This window comes from Rhinatrema bivittatum, chromosome 3 (assembly GCF_901001135.1).
Source record: "Rhinatrema bivittatum chromosome 3, aRhiBiv1.1, whole genome shotgun sequence".
Classification (NCBI taxonomy): Eukaryota; Metazoa; Chordata; class Amphibia; order Gymnophiona; family Rhinatrematidae; genus Rhinatrema; species Rhinatrema bivittatum.
This window is the reverse complement of record NC_042617.1, coordinates 104,058,420-104,079,019: the sequence shown is the minus strand read 5'-3', so window position 1 is coordinate 104,079,019 and position 20,600 is coordinate 104,058,420. Positions and strand designations below refer to the sequence as shown.

Sequence of the window (20,600 nt, the reverse complement as noted above, 5' to 3'; positions counted from 1 at the left end):
GGGCTGTCGTCTTAGGCATATTCCCTAAGGGGTGGATTCTTTCTATGGAGGTGAAGATAGTCCTTTGTGGTCCATGTGATGGTGTGCTTTTTCTTAAGTATATATGTTTCTCTGCAGGTTTCTGAACTGCTGAGACAAACAGGCTAGACACAGGCTGGGTATTCAAATACAATTTACTGTTAATCTCAAGAACTTCCATCAATGTCCATTAAAAAGAACTTCTATCAATGTCCATTAAAAGCCTCCACAAATGAAACTGTTCAATGGGAATATTTACAATGTATTCCTTAGTTCAAGGCTTGTGTCTTTATCTCAGATTCTGGAATGGAGCTTATCACTTTCCTTCTCAGTGAATAAATTGTCCCAGTGGTTTAAGGAAATCCTATTGTAGGGAATCCCCTGAAAAAAAAAATCCTAGCTTTAGTATTTTTCCCACAACCTGTGTCCTAATCCCTTAGGGTGGTGGAGATCCTGTTGAGGGCCTCCTGATCTTCTTCCTTCTTCCTTCTTCCTGAACTTCCAATAAATGTGACTTCTATGAAGGAAAGGTCTGATGCATACAGGAAACCAGCTATATTAGCCCTGCTTCCTTGTGAGGAGGAGTGGATCAAAATCCTCCTCACAACAAAAAGGGTAAACCTTCAGCAGTTCCATAAATCACGCTCTCTCTGGTTCGGGGAATGCTGTCACTGATCTTGCCTTTTCTCTGACCCAGAAGGAGGGCTCACAGGCCTTCAGTCCTTGTCTTCTGGATCCTTACGGTTCAAGGTTTCACACCAGTCCCCAAATATTCCAAACTTCTAATAAAATCTCTTTCAGAAATAATGCAGATTCTCTCCCGCAGGGAGTACACTGATAAGGAATCTCCTGTGAATGAAAGAACACTCTCCAAAGTCTAACTCAAAATGACAATTCTGCACCTATTCCAAGCCTCCCCAAGTAGAATAAGACTACGAATCACAGTCAGCCTCAAGACAGGGGTTGTACAGGACTGAAGTCTCTCTGGCAGGGATCTAGGGCCATCTAGTGGCTGACTAGGGGGTCGTCACACTTTTCATTTTTTTTTACTTTATGGTAAATTATTTGCAGTAAGCAATAAATTTGCAGTAAACGATAAATTGCAAACCTACATTGTTTGTTATCATATATAAATCTCCTTTCTAACATGTAATAAAATAGATTTCCAGACATAATTTTATTGATTTTGAAGCCAATAAGTTTCACACCCCCATTCTGAGGCAATCTGATGCGCATGTTACAGTGGTATCTAGTGGAACTTGGGGCTGGCTTGAAAGTTCATTTGTGTGCAATTCTCATTCACTATCCTAGTTTTTGCTGCCCAAGACAACTGAGGATGGCATTGCTGTGGAGACAGTGTTTGCAGGCCCTGCAGAAGAGAGTCTTAGCTATCAAAGGAGACACCTACTGACAAAACTTCAAGTGCATGTGTATAAGGTTCTGGAGGGAGCTGCAATCTGTAACCTCTGGCCAAGGCTCATCTCTGCAGTGTTTAGGCTAGGTAAGAGATGAATTAAAAATAGGGAAAAAACACAAGTAGTTGTGATTGAATTTTCTTGGTACTGTAATCCCAATAGGGTCAAGTTTGATTTAGTTGGAAGCCCAAGAAAACAGGAAGATATTGCAAAGCCAAAAAATAAATAGTGGAGCACAAATAGGTATACGGTTCTCTAAGCGGAGATGTACATGATGCACAATCTAAATGTGGACTTTGACAAATTCAGGATATCAAGACTTACCATTACTTCTCTTGTCTCCAAGGACAAGCAGGATGTTAGTCCTCACACATGAGTGACATCATCAGATGAAGCCCGGGACAGAAAACTTCTGTCAGAGTTTCCAGAACTTTGATTTGGCATATTGAGCATGCCCAGCATGCCCTATATCACGCATCCATGCGGGGTCCCTCTTCAGTCTGTTTCTTTTTCGCAGAGCTTTCACATCGCAGAGTGAGTGAGTTCTTAAATTTTTCTTTAAAACTTGTGGAAATCTTTTTTTCCCCGATTTTTTTCTCAAGTTTTCTCTCATTCTATTAACGCCAAATCCTTCTCGGTCACCCCCGTAGCCTCCTCAGCTAGGTTTCTCTGCATTTTCAGGTAAGCTTTCTTTCACTTTGACCTCTCCCATGGTGGTGGTGCCTCGGTGCCCATTACTCATCAGTGCCCACTGCCATCGTTGTCATTTTGTGTCCCTCTTTTTTTCGCTTTGGTCATGGCCACTATTGGGTTTCGTCAATGCACTCAGTGCTCAAGGGCCATAACTATCAAGGACCCCCATGATATATGTGTCCTCTGCTGGAGGGCATCGCATGAAGTTCTGGGTTGTTGCAAATACGCCCAAATGACCCCAAAGGGACATCACACCCAACTCGACAAGATGGAGAAGCTCCTCTGGTTGGGGAAGTCCAAGCCATCAACTTCGGCATCGGCAGCACCAATGGACCTTGGAGCTGCACAGATAGACACCACGCCATCAACATTGGCGGGACCGTCAGTTCTGTCAATGCCACCGGCCGATAGGGGTGCCGGAGACCGGTCACGCTCTGTATCCTCCAGATTTAGGAAGTCTGGTTTCTCATCTTCGACACCGATACGGGGAAAGACTGGGCCGAGCACTAAGAGAAGCTGAGGAAGCATCAGCATCAGTCGCCTTCAATGCACGGTGCCAGGGATGGGGATGGGATGTGCTGGCTCATGCCATGATGCCCCAAAATGACCCCGCGGCAAGGAGCACCCATTCTCCATCGATGCCGGGGGCCCATTATTGTCTCTACTGGTCTTGAGAATCCGAGGAAGATCTGGCCACACCTCCTTCCTCCAGACAGTGTTGGCTTCGGCAACTTTCATGAAGTAGCTGGAGCCGGTGCATCCCGCTGGCGGTGGAGCAGACACTGCAGGGTATCGGTCCTGTGGCACCAACAGCACTGTGACACAAGTCCTATCCACTTTAGAGCCACTGCTGGAACAGCTCAGTGTGCTCATCAATGTGTTACCAGCTCGGCTGGTGCCAGTTCCCGGGAGGCCATTGATGCCCAGCGGGGGCAACGATGCTTCCCCCTACCGATGCGGTGGTTGTTGCTGGTTCCTCTGAGGAGGAATCCCCGCTGAGGCTGGCAGAGAGACTGCGGTCTGCTGCACCCATCCAGCTTTGCTGGAGCCTGCCCTGGATTTGTCGGTGAAAGTGCGCCTGAATGAAAGCCGAGCACCCAGGGCCCTATCCCCTGTTGATTACAGTGAGGATGAGGGTCCCTATGGCCCCTGAGGGGATGATGATACAGAGCCCTCTTCCGAGGGCTCAGAGGGTCTCCCCTCAGAACTGTCTCCTCCAGAAGAGCGAAGGAGGTCCCCGCCAGAGAACTTATCCTTCCCAGGTTTTTTGCAGGTAATGGTGGAAGCCATTCTGTTTCAGTTGTTGACAGAGGAAGATGCCAGGCACAAGATGCTGGAGATGCTCTAGTTTGTGGAACCTCCTAAGGAAATCGTGGTAGTCCCAGTGCACGATATCCTTAAGAAGCTGCTGTTGAGGATATGGGAACACCCCTTCACAGAACCTCCTGTTAACAGGAAGGCAGACCAGGGTCTACTGGATTCAGTAAGCATCAGCTTCCCCACCAATCGGTGATTGTTGAGTCCGCTCTCAAGAGGGCCAAGCACTCTCGGACCCACTCCTCAGCTCCCCCAGGGAAGGACCACAGAGCATTAGATGCTCTTGGGAGAAAAGTATTCCAGGTAGCCATACTTATTGCCCGCATTGCCTCCTACCAGCTCTACATGAGCCAATACCCGCGGGACTTCTGGAAGCAGGTGCAGGAGATAGCCAAGCAGCTGCCTCAGCCACAGCAGGACTCCCTCCAGTCGGTTCAGAAGGGCCTGGAGTGCAGAAAACACAAGGTCCGGGCAACCTACAATGTTTTTGAAACAGCAGTGGGAGTCCACGCCCGCAGATTGGCATGTCTGCAGGCCTCGGATTTTCATCCAGAGGTTCATGAACAGCTCGCTAACATGCCATGTACCAGGGAGAATCTCTTTGGAAATAGGGTGAAAGACGTGGTGGCCCAGTTGTGGGACCATCAAGAGACCCTCCAACAGCTCTCCGCTAGCATTCCGGACCCATCGTCCTCATCTAGGAGGTTGGCAAGGCAGGGGTAGAGGAAGTTTTTCTATCACCAGATTATCTTTCTATCCTCCGCCCCTTTGCTACTGTCAGCAGCTGGTGGGCTCCCGCGGTCGCCCCAGGCAGCATAGAGCATAGAGCTTCCAAGCTCCAGCCCATGCCTCAGTCAACTCCCAGGATGGAGTTTTACATTTGTAACATTCGGGTTACATTTGATTCAGGTAGTGAAAGTTCTTCAGGTGATGAGTTGGTCCCATCAGTAAATACAGCTCCACAGAGAGATTCTACAACTGAGAATCGTTTTTTAGGTCGAGGTCGGGGGTTTCGCCGCCCCCCACGGTCGCGAAGGAATCGATGGATAGACGGGTCCAACTACACCAGACAAACCAGGTCCCAAACTCAACAGAATCGTTGATTCTGAATCTCTCTACGTTTCATCTAACACCTCTCCAAGAACAACTTCTTCAAAAAGTTCTAACGTTTATTCCAACACCAAAGGCAGATCTACTCCAGTTAGAAATTGCCTTATTTAAATTTGTTCGGAAGTTATACATTAAACACTATTTTATTGATACACCATCTAGTTGTGATATTTCTATTTTACGCAACAAATCAAAGTGGTTTCCTCCTGGACCGGTTGATCCCATTATCTTCACTTTTTATCAAACCACTTTATGAGATCTGAGAACTGCCTTCACGACGGATCGTACTTTCACCAACCTGACCAGACCGGAAGCACAAGCTTTGAAGGATTTACAAGCGAATAGTGCTCTGGTTATTAAACTAGCCGATAAAGGCGGTAAAATTGTTATTATGGATTGGGCTCAATATACAGCAGAAGCACTACGACAACTTCAGAACAGTCAATTTTACATGCAACTTCCATCAGATCCTACTACAGACATTTTTGATTTAATCACACAAGTAGTTCAGAATGGCATTGATCAAGGGTTTTTGACAACTCATGAAATTACTTTCTTATTGAATAAACATCCAGTGGTTCCTGTCTTCTACCTCTTACCAAAAATTCATAAAAATATCAATGACCCACCGGGTAGGCCTATTGTCTCCGGTAAAGGATCTATTCTTGAACCATTGTCCAGATTCATTGACTATTTTCTAGCTCCATTTATAACTACACAAGCTTCATACATCAGAGACTCTCAACAGATTATTCAATATTTGGAATCACTTGAAGAAGACACATCTCAGCTGTTGCTTGTCACCCTCGATGTAGAAGCGCTATATACCTGCATTCCACAGGATGAGATGTTAAATATAGCAGAAAAATGTTTTGAAGCTAGACCACGCCCCCATAGGGTACCAACCAGTTTCTTGTCAGCACTACTGGATATTGCTTTGACGAAAATTTTTTTCGCCTTTGAAGGTACCTATTATCAACAGATTTGTGGCACCGCCATGGGTGCAACTATGGCACCAGATCTGGCCAATCTATATATGGCTGTCTTTGAAGACAATTGGATATATAAGAACAATCCTTTCACTCAACACATTCATACATGGAAAAGGTATATCCATGATATACTGCTTTTGTGGAAAGGTTCTTTATCGACGGTTCAAGATTTTCTAAATTGGCTTAATGGGCGGAATTCCCATCTTCACTTTACTTTTGAATCTCATACCACTGTTATCCATTTTCTTGATATAAAGATTTTGAAAAGACCATTAGGTTTTGACACCACTATCTATAGAAAACCAGTGGCTTCCAATACATTCTTACACTTTACTAGTGCGCATCCCCGGTCTTTAAAGATGAATCTTCCGGTCAGTCAGTTTTTTAGACTGAGAAGGTTATGCACTTCCACAGAAGAATTTTGCCATCAAGCAGCATCATTGACAGACCGTTTTATCAAAAGAGGCTACCCCCCGCGATGTGTGAAACGAGCATTTACACGAGCACGATTTACTAATAGAGAGTGGCTTTTTTTACCACGTCCTTTGGAATCTACGGACACTTTGACTTTTGTTTTACCTTTTTCCACCATGACACAGATGATGAAGTGCATTATACATCAGAATTGGCACATGTTGCAGATCCATAATGAATTTCAGGAGATCCCTAGATTTGCTTTTACTCGGAGTCCCAATATTAAAGATCTTTTGGTCCACTCCGATTCTACAGTACCCCAATCTGCTAACGTTATAGGAGCCCACACATCCTGTGGTATATGTACAGTATGTCATGTCATGATTGACACATCAGCAATTCACTTTATCAGAAAGGATTTTACCTTCATTTTGAGGAAGTTCACAGACTGTCGTTCGACAGGGGTCATTTACATTATACAATGCCCCTGTCATCTCCTATATGTTGGCAAGACCCAACGGGCACTTAAGACTCGTTTAATTGAGCATCAGTCATGTATCTCTACAGGCCGGATGACGGCTCCACTCACCTCTCACTGCACTCAGTTTCAACACACTTTTGATGATCTTAAGAGTTTGCGTACTTGAGCAACTCTCTCCTAATTGTAGAGGTGGGGACTTTAATATTCGGCTTCTGCGCGCAGAACAACTTTGGATCCATCGACTTGGCACTGTGGAACCTGAAGGTCTGAATTCATCCTTAGAACTCCAAGTGTTTCTTTAATTATTCCGCAGTTCACCTCTCTTCATTGTGTATGTTTACATGCAACCATGGTAACGAATCTTCAGTGACGTAGGTAACGTTTTGACATCACCATGCGCACAAAGCGCGGGCTTTTTTAAAGGTAAGGAGTTTCAGGGCTCCTGCTGTCCCGTTCTAATTGCAACAGCGTCTGAGACGTATGAGTCCACTAAGAAGGTTGGAGTGGCTGTGCCGCTTTAAGTTAAGTAACTGTGTTGTTTTGAAGTTTTTGAAAAAGTTTTGAATTCTTGTTCTTTTGTTTGTCAGCACCTATTTCAACAATTCACAAGGCACTCCTGAAGAAGCGATTGTTATATCGCGAAACACCGGCCGCTGTCAGGGGACTGATTTTTTGAGTTGACTCTCAGGGAACAGCTGAAGTATTCAGATTATTCAAAAAGTGTATAAGTTTGAACAATACTCTAAAAAAACATCTAACCGCAAGTGACGAGTGGTCCGGACGGCAAGTGTTTATAACTGCTGTTGTCTGGCTTGCTGATGCGGTACTATTAATTTTGATTATTTTCGTGGTCAGCACAGCATTGAGAATTTTAACACTTTGTCTTCTTGTTATATGGCTTTTGATCGACAAGACTAGTGCTGGGGTTCTTTGATTCATTGTTCAATATGGTCCTACACATCATTTCTTTGGCCACAGCTGATCTCCATGTTTGCAAATATTTGAGTTTTCCTTATCTTAAGATTTTCAAGTATTTACTAAAGTGGAGATGTGGGTTACACCCACAAAACACATTTAAAATGTTATCCTCAAAATGTGCAGTTTCTATTTCTTGAATCATGAAAACCAAGTTTTTAAAAATTAAAGATCAGAAAATCACACATTTGTTTTTAATTAAGAAATTACAGTTAAATGTGTGAATTTCATTGATTTGAAGGACAGGACCTCATGATGATACCCATACTATATCTCTGTTTTTTCCTGTTCAGCCCAGTCAAATCCAGTGTTACTACAAAATTGTCATTTCAAATTGTAGTTTCTTAATTAAATGTTCTTACTTAAGAGACGCACTGGAGCCCAAGAATTGAAACTCTTTTCTTCCTGATCTAGTACATTGCTAACTCTTCTTTATTTGGGTTTATTGTGTTGCTTTATTCAGGTTAATTTCATTTGTATGTCTGTTTCTAATTATCTGCATTTGTCTTTCATTTTTTCTGTATTTTTTTCTCCTGTCTGACACTTGACTTCTCTCTTTCACCATACTAACATCTTTTGCTTCTCTTCTTTTTTTTTTCACTCTTTTGCTGTGCAACCTGCTATTCATGTCACATTTTTATTTTTATTGTTTCTTTTGTGCATTTCTAATTTGCTCTCTATTCTCTTTTTCATATCTAATGTTTGTTAATTATCTCTCATGCCGACTCTTTGCTAACCACCTCAATCTCTTGTGAAAAAATCCTAGTGCTATCCAGACTATTTCAGTTGCTACTGATGGCAACAGCTGTTTAAAAAAATATATATAAAACATTTCCTGTTTCTCTTGTGACTTTGAGACTAAATTTAAAAAGGAAAGTTTTATGTCGCTAGTTTATACCAACATCTCTAACCAAATACAGCTGATAATGGTTGATCTGTTTTGAACAGGAAATTACATGCTTATATATTGGACATGTAGTAACAGCTACAGAAGTATTGCTGAATTAGCACACATTTGAAACTTGTGAACAATTGTGCCAATCTAGCTGAATATTTACAATTCTCCTAGGACAAGCAGGATGGTAGTCCTCACATGTGGGTAACATCATCCGATGGAGCCCGGCATGCCACTCTCCACGCGGGGTATCTCTTCAGTCCTTTCTTTTCCACAGAGCTATCATCTCATGGAGGTGGTGCTCATGCTCTTTTTCTCTCGGGAAACTTCTTAAAAGTGAGTTTTTCGCTTTTTTCTTCCTGCGCTGGGTCTCTCTCCAATTCCTATTTCTTTCTCAGTTGGTGAGTATTTTTTTCATGCTTCTCCCATACCCACCAGTTATCGTGCCTTTTGAGGTCCCTGGTGAGCCTCATGGTGACCTCGGGCTTCTGTCTGCACCCTCAGTGCCCCTGGACTATGTCCCTGCCTAATCCACACGAAGTGGGCATCTTCTGCCTGGGGATATCGCGGGCTGCCAATTGTGCGCTCAAATGACCCCAAAAGGCCGTTAGGCCAGGTTGGACAAGAAGGAAAAGGTTTTGGTTCGGGAATGTCCGAACCCTTCACTTCGGCATCTATGTCATCGATGCCTAAGGACCAAGGGGAACTGCTTGTTCTCGATCCCTTAATGACCACTCTTCCTTCGAGGCTTGCAGACTTCAGGATCATCTTCCTCATCCTCGGTGCATGGCAAGGATCAGGTCGAGCACTTTGGGGGGTCTTGGAAGCACCGGCACCGGTCCCCGTTTGCATTCAATGCTGGGCTTCGCATGGCTACGGTGCTTGTCGCCTTGCCCCTGAAGTGGCCACCATCCTCCCTGGATACCAGTGGCCCAAGGCATCAGCATTGTTTTCTGTGCTGGACATCGATCCTTCTCGGGTCTCCGAGGAGGAATTAGCTTCTTCCCTCCCCCCTCAGCCTGCCCTTTCATCGGAGTCTTTTGAGGTGGAGTTGGAACATCGTGTGTGCCTGATGGTGAAATGTGCTTTGCATGACAGGGAGCCGGTGCTCCGGCCACCTGGTCCGTCGCCTTCCCCGATGTCAGTGCCATCACAGACACTCTTTGAGGCTGGTGCCCACCCCAATGCCAGCACCCTTGCCAATGCTGCCTATGGTAACAGCGTTGGAGCCATTGTTGGACCATCTTCGGTGTTGTCGTGACGCAGTTACTGCAGCGCTCTGCAATTCCTCGGGCCGTCGGACATTGAAACGCATGGTGTCCAACCTTGTCCTCATGAGGGATTCTTCCGAGGAAGAGGGCCCGTTGATAAAAGAGGATTTGACCCCTGGCTTACCTTGTTTGCAGCCCACTGCACTAACCACTCAGTTTTTGGGCTTGTTATTTTTGTCTTCAGCATCTGCACTAGGTAGCGCCACAGAACTGTTTAATGGGGCGAGGCGAGCATTGGCCACCCCACCTCCTGGGTCTAGAAATAGAACTCCTCCTTTTCCTATTGCCTGCTCCCACCCTTCTCCTGGATCTGCCCCCTAGGGATGTGAGAAGTTGGTGAATAGTGGGAGTCTGTGTGTGTGACACAATCTCTCTTAGGGCTGATACAAGGGTATTAGATTCCATAGACAAATCTTACAGCTTTTATTCCCCCATCCCTCCCCTTAAGAACATAAGAACATGCCATACTGGGTCAGACCAAGGGTCCATCAAGCCCAGCATCCTGTTTCCAACAGTGGCCAATCCAGGCCATAAGAACCTGGCAAGTACCGAAAAACTAAGGCTATTCCATGTTACCTTTGCTAGTAATAGCAGTGGCTATTTTCTAAGTCAACTTAATTAATAGCAGGTAATGGACTTCTCCTCCAAGAACTTATCCAATCCTTTTTTAAACACAGCTATATTAACTGCACTAACCACATCCTCTGGCAACAAATTCCAGAGTTTAATTGTGCGTTGAGTGAAAAAGAACTTTCTCTAATTAGTTTTAAATGTGCCACATGCTAACTTCATGGAGTGCCCCCTAGTCTTTCTATTATCCAAAAGAGTAAAAAACCGATTCACATCTACCCGTTCTAGACCTCTCATGATTTTAAACACCTCTATCATATCCCCCCTCACCCTTCCCACATAATTAAAACTTATGCATTCTTTTCCATTTTAAAATGTATTAACTTTCCCAACCTAAAAAGGCAGATTGCATCTGGAAAACAAACATTCAAATTACAATCTTCTGAAGTAAAAATATCACTTACAACATATATATTATATAGGCATACACTGCAAAAAAACACATTTTCAATAATACTAAACTACCTTTCTCATAGTAATCAAGGCGGTTTACTGGATCCTATATGGTATTAGGCCTATGGTAAAGTGCATTTGATGTGGACTTGGCCCACAGAAAGCCAGGAATAACCTGAACTACAATTCCAGTATAGTAAACCTTTCCTATCATAATTTCCAGTACTCAACCTATGAAAAAGCCATACTGCAAATATTACATCAGGCCCTAAACACCAATACACCTCCTATTAGGAAAACAGATTGAAGCCAGGTTGTTGTAAATCCCTACACAGAAACTATATGTTAACAGAATACCTAAAACCTCAGTCACACAAGCAGAACACAGATAACTCTCACCAAATACAGAAAAAAGGGATCATAAAATATAAAACTGAAGTGTGCAGACAAAAACTGAACTGGAAATCACAAGAAGCCAGACTCTGTAAGCAATGGAAACACAATCAAGAAATATAAAACATTTAAATATATCAATAGAAATAATGTCAAATCTGCTGATAAATTTAGTCAATTAAAACATGTATAAATGTTGTGAACAATGGACTAGTGGACCCTTGGGCCGGCCTAAAGGAGACTTGGGAAGGGCTTCACTGGTCTCGACTGAACAGGCCGGGAGGCAGATCTCTGGCGGACAGGTGGAGATGGTTTCACCCTAGAAGCTGGTACTCCCCCAGGAAGAGCCCTTGGGAGTCCAGCCGCTGGGACTTAGGAGATTCACCCTGGAAGTCGGAGCCCCCCCCGGGAGGAGCCCGTAGGGGCCCGACCGCTGGGACTTAGGCGAGGCTCGGAGCTGGACCTAGTATAGGTACAACAGCCAAAGGAGTAGAAGCAGGCGAGTACCAGGCTTGGACGAGGCAGGCAGGAACCCGGCTTGGGCTGTAAACAGGCAGGAGACCGGCTTGGGCTGTAGATAGGCAAGAACCCGGCTTGGGCTGTAGACAGGCAGGAACCCGGCTTGGGCTGCAGACAGGCAGGAACCTGTACCAGAGAGCAAGACGAGTACCAGCACGACGGGCAGACAGGCAGGAACGGAGTGGCTAGAACGCTAGCGGACTCCGGGGCTCGAGGCAACGGGGGACCGAGGGAACCCTGTTGCAAGGCCCTGATCAGGTGTCCACGGTGACCCTAAGTAGGCCGCGGCGTCTGACGTCAGACCAGGGGCAGAACCACCCTCAGGCGGGAAACTGCCTAGAAAAGCGCGGGGCAGCTGCGCGCGTGCCTAGAGGCAGGCCAGCAATGACGACTCCCCTGCGGGGATGCCCAGGACCCGACTCCGCTTCGTTCCCAGCTGGAAAAGACCCTCGAGGTAAGGGTCGGGACGCGAGCTTCGCAGACCGTACCGCAACATATAAAAATGTTTAAAATATTACCAGACATTAAAATATTGCAAAACAGCAGATATATGACATCCAATAATTAAAACTAACAAGGATAAAAAAAAAATCTCACAATCTCCATACCTGGGAATTTTAGATTTCCAGTCCTGCTGAGATTGTCATAGATTGGAGGAGGGTGAACAAACTTTAACCTCACACACACACGCTCACACTCACACTCTCACTCACACACACTCACACTCTCACTCTCACACACACACTCACACTCTCACACACTCACACACACGCATGTGCATAGGCATTCTCCCTCATAGACACACACATACATAAATACAGTCTCATATATATACACACACAAGCAGGCTGCCTCACACTCATGACGCACACAAATTGTGCCCGTGGCCTCCTTTACCTTTTCTTTGACCACCACTGGCTTGGATTCCGGTGGCGGCTCGCAGCCTCTTTTTTCCTCTCGGCTGTCATTCTTCCGGGTTCTGGTGGCAACACTTGGACTTCTCTTCCATTTCTTCAATCAGAGCTGTGTAGCTAGGCAATTTGGCCTACCAAGTGAAAATCTAAGCTGTCCCCCTTTACACAATCATATGACACCATAAGTTGGGAGTTTCTGTTAAATGTTTGTACAGCTATGCCCATGGCTAGTTCAAGGGTATTAGAGGCCCTAGGAAAATTTTACAGCTTTGCACCCCCCCCCCCCCCATCACACCTTTCTCAGACACAATTAAAAATTATGCATTTCTAATACAGATTTTACATAAAAAAGAACATTCAAAGCACAGTCTTCTGAGGTAAAAATATCACTTACAATGTGTATATTATATTTACATGCACTGCTGAGGTGCCAACCAGAAAATTCTGCAAAAAAGCACGAGACGCTTGGAACCTATATGATATTAGGCCTACTGTAATGCATCTTGGGCATGGGCATGACCCTTGGAGAGCCATGAGAAAAAAGAATTTCTACATAAAAATAGAACTGCCAGCACTCAAACAGTAACAGCCCTACCTAATATACCAGGCTCCTGAGCTGGCGTAAGTTGCGCGCACCGGCAGAGCGGCAAATGGTCGCTGTACCGGCGGTCTCCAGCCCCGCCCCACCCCTGGACCACCCCTCCCCGCCCCCCGGGACAGCCCCTTCATAGAGGCCTGGCTCTTGTGTGTGTAAAAGGCGTTATGCATGGGGGGGGGGGTTTTAAAATCAGGCTTTTAATGAATAGAATAACATTCAATCATTAAAAACTCATATAAAAATCTTCCAGACACCATTAAAATATTTCAAACAGATACAACAAATAACACCCAGCAGTTAAAATAAGGATTTTAAAAAATTCCCCGTTATTCATACCTTGTAACTTTTGATTTCCAGATGTCCTGAAATTGTCATGGATTAGCAGGCGGAGAGTAACTGGGGTAGTTCTGCACACACATGCTCTCTATCACTCCCCCACTTACATACACACATGCTGTCTCATGCTCTCGCACTCTCTTACACATGCAAGCCTGGTCTCTCTCTTCCATATATATGCTCTTACTTTCCCACACACATGCTCTCTCACTGCCCCATACACAAGCGCACACTCTCTCTCCCACATACATACACACATATGCTCTCTCATTTTCCCACACACATGCACACAATCTCGCTCTCATTTTCCCATACGCTCACTCACTTCCTCCTTGACCTAGCATACAGCAGCAATCTCCTTCTTCAGCCCCCATGGCCAAGGGAACGACTTCCTGCCACAGGGTTGCGCCAGCATTGGACTGCTTTCGGCAGGGGCGTTCCTCCTGCTTCAAAGCAGTGCGGCCCCACCGAAATTGTTGGCATGGTCAGTGTAGCCTTAATAAATGGAAAAGCCGCGCAGCCCCACCAGAATCAGCAGCGGGGCCGCACTGCTTTTTCACTTACTAAGGCCGCGTTTACCACGTTGTTATTTTCGATGGGCAGTGCTGTTTTTCTCTTCCATTTCTTCAGCTGCCACCAGCTTGGGCTGTGGTGACAGCTCGTGCACCTCTTTCATTCTTCAGCTGCCGCCGGCCAGGATGGTCTCTGCCGCGGCCTTACAGGCCTCTCTTCCGGTCCTGCACGACTTTCTTCCAGGCCGCTGCCCCGCAGATTTCTCTTTGGGTCGCAGCACAAGCAGCCCCTCTTCTCTTCCACCGGGAAGTAAAAAAATAAAAAAGGCATAATAAAGTCAGGGTGAGGCGGCTGTGGCAGGAAGGTTTCAGGGGCAATTTTGCCATCTCAAAATCTTGCCACCTGAAGCGGCTGCCTCACCCTGCCTCATTATAGAACCACCCCTGGTGCAGGTGACCCAGTTTCCTGCCTCACGAAGCACTTGTGGCTAAAATATTACCTAAGAGCTTTCTTTAGTGTTGGAGATAGCAATAAAAGTTGTGAACTTCATAAAAGCAGGGCCTTTGAAAAGTCACTTTTTTTCTTGTATGGAGAGATGGAAGATTATCAGAATTTTCTATTCCAGGTGAAGGTATGCTTACTTTCCCATGGAAAAGTTTTATTACATTTGAAAGAATTAAGAGAGAAAAAAAATCTTAACTTTTGAGGAATTGGCATACATAGATCTGCTTACAGACATACCCCTAGAGTTATCAAAATGCTATATTTATAGCAGAAATAGTACCTGCCATTAAAAAAAAAAAAGGGATGGGGACATGGCTAGGATAACTTCCCTGCTCCCGCATCACATAGGTAATTTCTGCAGGGGGGGGGGGAAGGGGCACTTTTAACTCGAGGGGTGGGGTAGGTTTTTGGGGGCGATTTTACATATACAGTTGGAGATACAAACAACAAAGATGACATCACTGAAGATTTTCTGCTCTTTGAATCAATGAAAGGTACAAGAGGAGTTGATTTGTACAATGCACTCTCTGCCTACTAGAGACTGCATGGGTTTAGATCTAAGTTAATTCTCTAGCATGAAAATGTAGTAAAAGACACAATAGAAATATTCCCCCTGGCAAACTTAGAAGATCCAAATACTAGCAGTGTGATTTGGCTAATGTCATTTCTCAGCGTGTGAAAAATCTTGAAGAAAAATTTAAATTTTTTATTTCTCATTAGTTAAAATTGGAGATTTTGGCAAGGTCTGTAATCTTTGGAATGAATCTGCAATCTGTGTTAAAAATATGCCAGTATTGGCTCAAGAGCAAATTACTGAATTAAGGATGAATCACAGCTTTAAAATTTAATTTAGTGACTTGTCATTCGACACATTTTAGCTGATTATTACAAATGAATGTTGAGGAGTGCAAACTCAGTTGTTGCCATTTTCAATCATCTACCTGTGTGAGTTGAGTTTTTAAAGTTTCACTTACATAAAAAAAACAAAAACCAAGAATGTCTGAGATCGGTTGAGCAAGAGTTCTCAGTTTCACTGTCCTCAGTTGCTGCCAAGATAATGTGACTATGCACTTCAAAGCAAGCTCAAAAGTCACATTGAAAGCTAATTTCTTTTTTGGATTGGAGTAATGTGAATGTTATCTCTGTTTTTCTTCATTATATTCTGTTAAAGTGTGTTACTTGGATGTAATGTGAAAATAAATATAAAGTTAAAAAGTACATTTTTTGTTTATATAATAATAATGTGATGGTTCCAGTGAGGTATGCGTCAAATGGAGGGGGGGGGCAGTGTGCCAGTAATTTTTTTTTCTTTATGCAAATGTGCCATGATCTGAAAAAGGGTGGGAAACACTGGTATAAAGAAGTCTTAGATACTTCCTGAATACTTTTCTCTTTCTGAAAAGGCTACCGATACATCAAAGTAAAAATATTGGGAAGTTAAGTTTCATAATTCCATTGCTAATTTGTATCCTCTGAGATCCGTATTCTAAAGGATTTAGTCAGTTAACTCAGCAGTTTCCCTCCAAATAAAGATTTGGTCATTTATCCAGCTACAATTTAGCCAGCTAAGGGGGTCATTTTCCAAAGGTATCGCATGCGAAAAGTCCCTTTTCGCGTGCGATACCTAGATTGGGGTGGGTTCTGGGCGGTGTCCGCACTGGAAGGGGAGGAATCGGGGCGGCACTGGGGCGGACGCCACGAAGACATTGCTGACGGCAAAAAGGTAAGGAGCCTTATCGCCGTCAGTAACGCGGCCAATAGCACCACCTTTCACGGTGGTGAAAGGTGGTGCTATTGGCCGCCCCCCATTACCGCCGGATTTTCTATGTTCTGCAAACTTAGAAAATCCAGGCCTAAGTTAGGGGCATTTTGGGGACACAACTGGGAGGAGTTGAGTTAGCCAGCTTAGTTTTCTGGCTAATTCTGATATTCAAAGTTAGCCAGTTAACTTAGCTGGCTAAGTCTGGTCAGGCGAAACAGCTGTTCTAAAGTTAGCTGGTTATCTTTAAGATAACTGGCTATATTCAAAGTTAATGTATCGACACCACCTAACAGTGATCTATTAATTAAATGTTAATCAAAAGAGCAGCCGCTGCTGTTCTATCACTGTATTATTTACTACTCTTTCAAAATACTTTCTAATACATTTTTTCTTTTATACTGTAATTTTAAGGAATAATCTCATACCTACACAAATTATAGAATTACTTTTTCTTCAACTTTTTATTTTTAAAAAACATTAATTTTTGGAGTAGGTTGAAGGTTTCATACACTTGTGTAGGCGTCCCTGCACCATTCATGCATTGTAATCATTAACCTCCTACCACCTCCGTACTGTGTTTTCTTCCTTGCTATATTTTTTAAAAATGTTTAATTTTTATATTAGTCCCCAAAACTCCATGACATCCATTTGGTGTAACATAAGGCAATGGCTCTCTAATAATGCTTGTTTTTTTTCTTGAGACAATTCTTTCATCTTATTTGAAATGATATTGTTAGCAAAATGTTATTTGTTTGAAGTGATGTTATTGGCAAAATGTTACCTTCATTGTTTCTTGATGTTATACTATTCCACCATGTTGCTTGATGAATTTTCAGAATGGATACCTTCCAACCTCCTACTTGCTGTGAATCTTTAACTCAAATCCTGACACGTCATGTTTCAGACTTTGCGTCTTTCCTCAGGGGAGTTTCTCTATAAAATAAAGCTCCAACAGACAGGATTATTGCCACGCTGATTTTATATTCGAGCTACCGTTTCTTAATGTGGTTTCTTCTCTTCTTCCAATTCAAACTGACGCCATTGATATCAGCTGATATCATTTCAAATAAGATGACAGAATTGTCTCAAGAAAAAAACAAGCATTATTAGAGAGCCATTGCATTATGTTATACCAAATGGATGTCATAGAGTTTTTGGGACTTTAATATAAAAATTTAAAATTTAAAAAAAAATATAGCAAGGAAGAAAACACAGTAAGGAGGTGGTAGGAGGTCAATGATTACAATGCATGAATGGTGCAGGGATGCCTACACAAGTGTATGAAACCGTCAACCTACTCCAAAAATTGTTTTTTAAAAATAAAAAGTTGAAGAAAAAGTATTTCTATAATTTGTGAAGGTATTGCGATTATTCCTTAAAATTACAGTATAAAAGGAAAAATATATTAGAAAGTATTTTGAAAAAGTAGTAAATAATACAGTGATAGAACAGTATATTCAAAGATAGCCAGATAAGTTTATAGAAACATAGAAATGGCATATAGAAACATAGAAATATGGCAGAAGACCAAACGGCCCATCCAGTCTGCCCAGCAAGCTTCACACTTTTTTTTTCTCATACTTATCTGTTTCTCTTGGCTCTTAGTAACCTTTTGGTTCTATTTCCCTCCCACCCCCACCATCAATGTAGAGAGCAGTGTTGGAACTGTATCTAAGTGAAATATCTAGCTTAATTAGTTAGGGGAGTAACCGCCGCAATAAGCAAGCTACACCCATGCTTATTTGTTTACCTAGACTATGTAATTCAGTCCTTGTTGGTTGTTGTCTGTAAATAGATCCACTTTTCTTCATTCCCCCTGCCGTTGAAGCAGAGAGCTATGCTGGATATGCGTGAAGTATCGGTCTTTCTCCCCTGCTGTTGAAGCAGAGAGCTATGCTGGATATGCATTGAAAGTGAAGTATCAGGCTTATTTGGTTTGGGGTAGTAACCGCTGTAACAAGCAAGCTACTCCCCGCTTTTTTGTGAATGCAAATCCTTTTTTCCACCTTTCCTCTTGCCGTTGAAGCTTAGAGCAATGTTGGACTCTTAGAGCAATGTTGGAGTCGCATTAACCATGTGTATGTTTATTGAATAAGGGTATTATCTCCAGGTAGGTGAGTGGGTGAGCCACCCACTCTTCATTCACGTCCTCTAGACTTTATGGATCCACAGTGTTTATCCCACGCCCCTTTGAAGTCCTTCACAATTCTGGTCTTCACCACTTCCTCCGGAAGGGCATTCCAGGCATCCACCACCATCTCTGTGAAGAAATACTTCCTGACATTGGTTCTGAGTCTTCAAATCGTGACCTCTGGTTCTGTTGATTTTTTTCCGATAGAAAAGGTTTGTCGTTGTCTTTGGATCATTAAAACCTTTCAAGTATCTGAAAGTCTATATCATATCACCTCTGCTCCTCCTTTCCTCCAGGATGTACATATTTAGATTCTTCAATCTCTCCTCATAAGTCATTTGATGAAGACCCTCTACCTTTTTGGTCGCCCTTCTCTGGACCGCCTCCATCTTGTCTCTGTCTCTTCGGAGATACGGTCTCCAGAACTGAGCACAGTATTCCAGGTGAGGCCTCACCAAGGACCTGTACAAGGGGATCATCACTTCCTTTTTCTTACTCAATATTCCTCTCTCTATGCAGCCCAGCATTCTTCTGGCTTTAGCTATCACCTTGTCACATTGTTTCGCCTACTTCATATCATTAGACACTATCACCCCAAGGTCTCTCTCCTGCTCCATGCACATCAGCCTTTCTCCCCCCATCGAATACAGTTCATTCGGATTTCCACTCCCCATATGCATGACTCTGCACTTCTTGGCATTAAATCTCAGCTGCCATATCTTCGACCACTCTTCCAGCTTCCTTAAATCCCATCTCATTCTCTCCACTCCTTCTGGCATGTCCACTCTGCTGCAGATCTTAGTGTCATCCGCAAAAAGACAAACCTTACCTTCTATCCCATCCGCAATGTTGCTCACAAAGATATTGAACAGGACCGGTCCCAACACCGATCCTTGCGGTACACTGCTTAAAACCGCTCTCTCTTAAGAGAGAGTTCCATTTACCATCACACATTGTCTTCTGTCCGTCAACCAGTTTGCAATCCAGGCCACCACCTCTTCTGCTTCTCATTTTATTCACCAGTCTCCTATGCGGGACCATATCAAAAGCTTTGCTGAAATCCAAGTAGATGACATCGAGTGTTCTTCTTTGATCCAATTCCAGCTAAGGCCTAGATTCACGAAGCCATGATATTTTATTGCAGGCGAGCCAAATACTGAAGGCAGAAAACTCAAGGCGCCATTTTCCAAAATGGTGCAGACCAGACCTTGAATGTTTCAAGGTCTGGTCTGCACATTTTGGAAAATGTCACCACATGGGCCCAAGGCTAGGGGGCACCCCAGGTTCTCTATCTTTGCTGCTATGAAGATGTTTAGGTATTAGGGTCTGGGGGGGGGGGGGGGGTGCCACCCCTAGGCCATCACTGGTATTTTTGGTCTGTTGGAAGGGGGCTTTCCAGCATACCTTTCCATTGGAAAGGGGTGCGGGGAGGGAGCTTGGAGGGAGAGGCCTACTTCTCTAATGAAAAGGGGGGGCAGGGGTTGGGGGCTTTCTTTGGCAGGGGGTATTAGAATAAATAAAGAGCTTGGTGGTTGGGGGGGGCATCATGCGCCTACTTTATATTTGCATTTATGTTTGTCGGGGATACTTCAATTTTTGGCTCTGGGGAGGACAGGGGGGACCTAATAATACCCTGGATTAAGTTTCACGTTATTCTAGGGAGCGCTGTGTTGGGCCCTCTAAACCTACCACGGGAGCATCAGGACCCGCAATAGATTATTGTTTTTCAAATAGCTGTAGATAAAATAATGTGACATTTCTAAATCAGTCATCATTTTATTTGCATCAGATTAGCTACGCATAAGCTGGTTTGCATGGATTCGCAAAATTCATGCATGCAAATACCATGCAAAGCAATTCATTGTAATAGGGGCGGGTCTGTGGCCGAAACACTGCACGATATTGCTGCAACAGAGCTATATCGCGCAATATACAGCATTTATCACGTGATATACCCTGTATAACAGTGTTATAGCTTTATCATGGCACCCCCTAACTTTGCTATCTGAATAGTGACTGAATATGAACCTCTCTGTGTACAAAATGTTTTATTTCAGATTATGGTGAAATCTATCAGCTATAAAAATGTTTTTAACTATTAAATTAAATGTTAATTCTGCCCCAATCTCTGGAGGAAAGTATAACAAAAGACCCATATAAGTAATGATCAGAAAGAGAGTGACCAAGATTTTTTGTCTTTTACGCTGTTGGCATTTTCATTGGCATTCATGTGCGGTCCCTGAGAAGTATTGGTCTTTTATTTGTACTGTATTGTCTTTGTAAAACAGGCAGTGGAGTTGGCCCAAATAAATCATTTGAAATAGTA

The 20,600-nt window shown here is 43.7% G+C and overlaps 1 protein-coding gene across 1 annotated transcript in view; it reads left to right on the top strand.

The window, feature by feature from the left end:
- The window catches only part of TASP1 (taspase 1), a 352,009-nt gene that overhangs the window by 272,088 nt on the left and 59,321 nt on the right, over nucleotides 1–20,600 (top strand). The window lies entirely within an intron of this gene.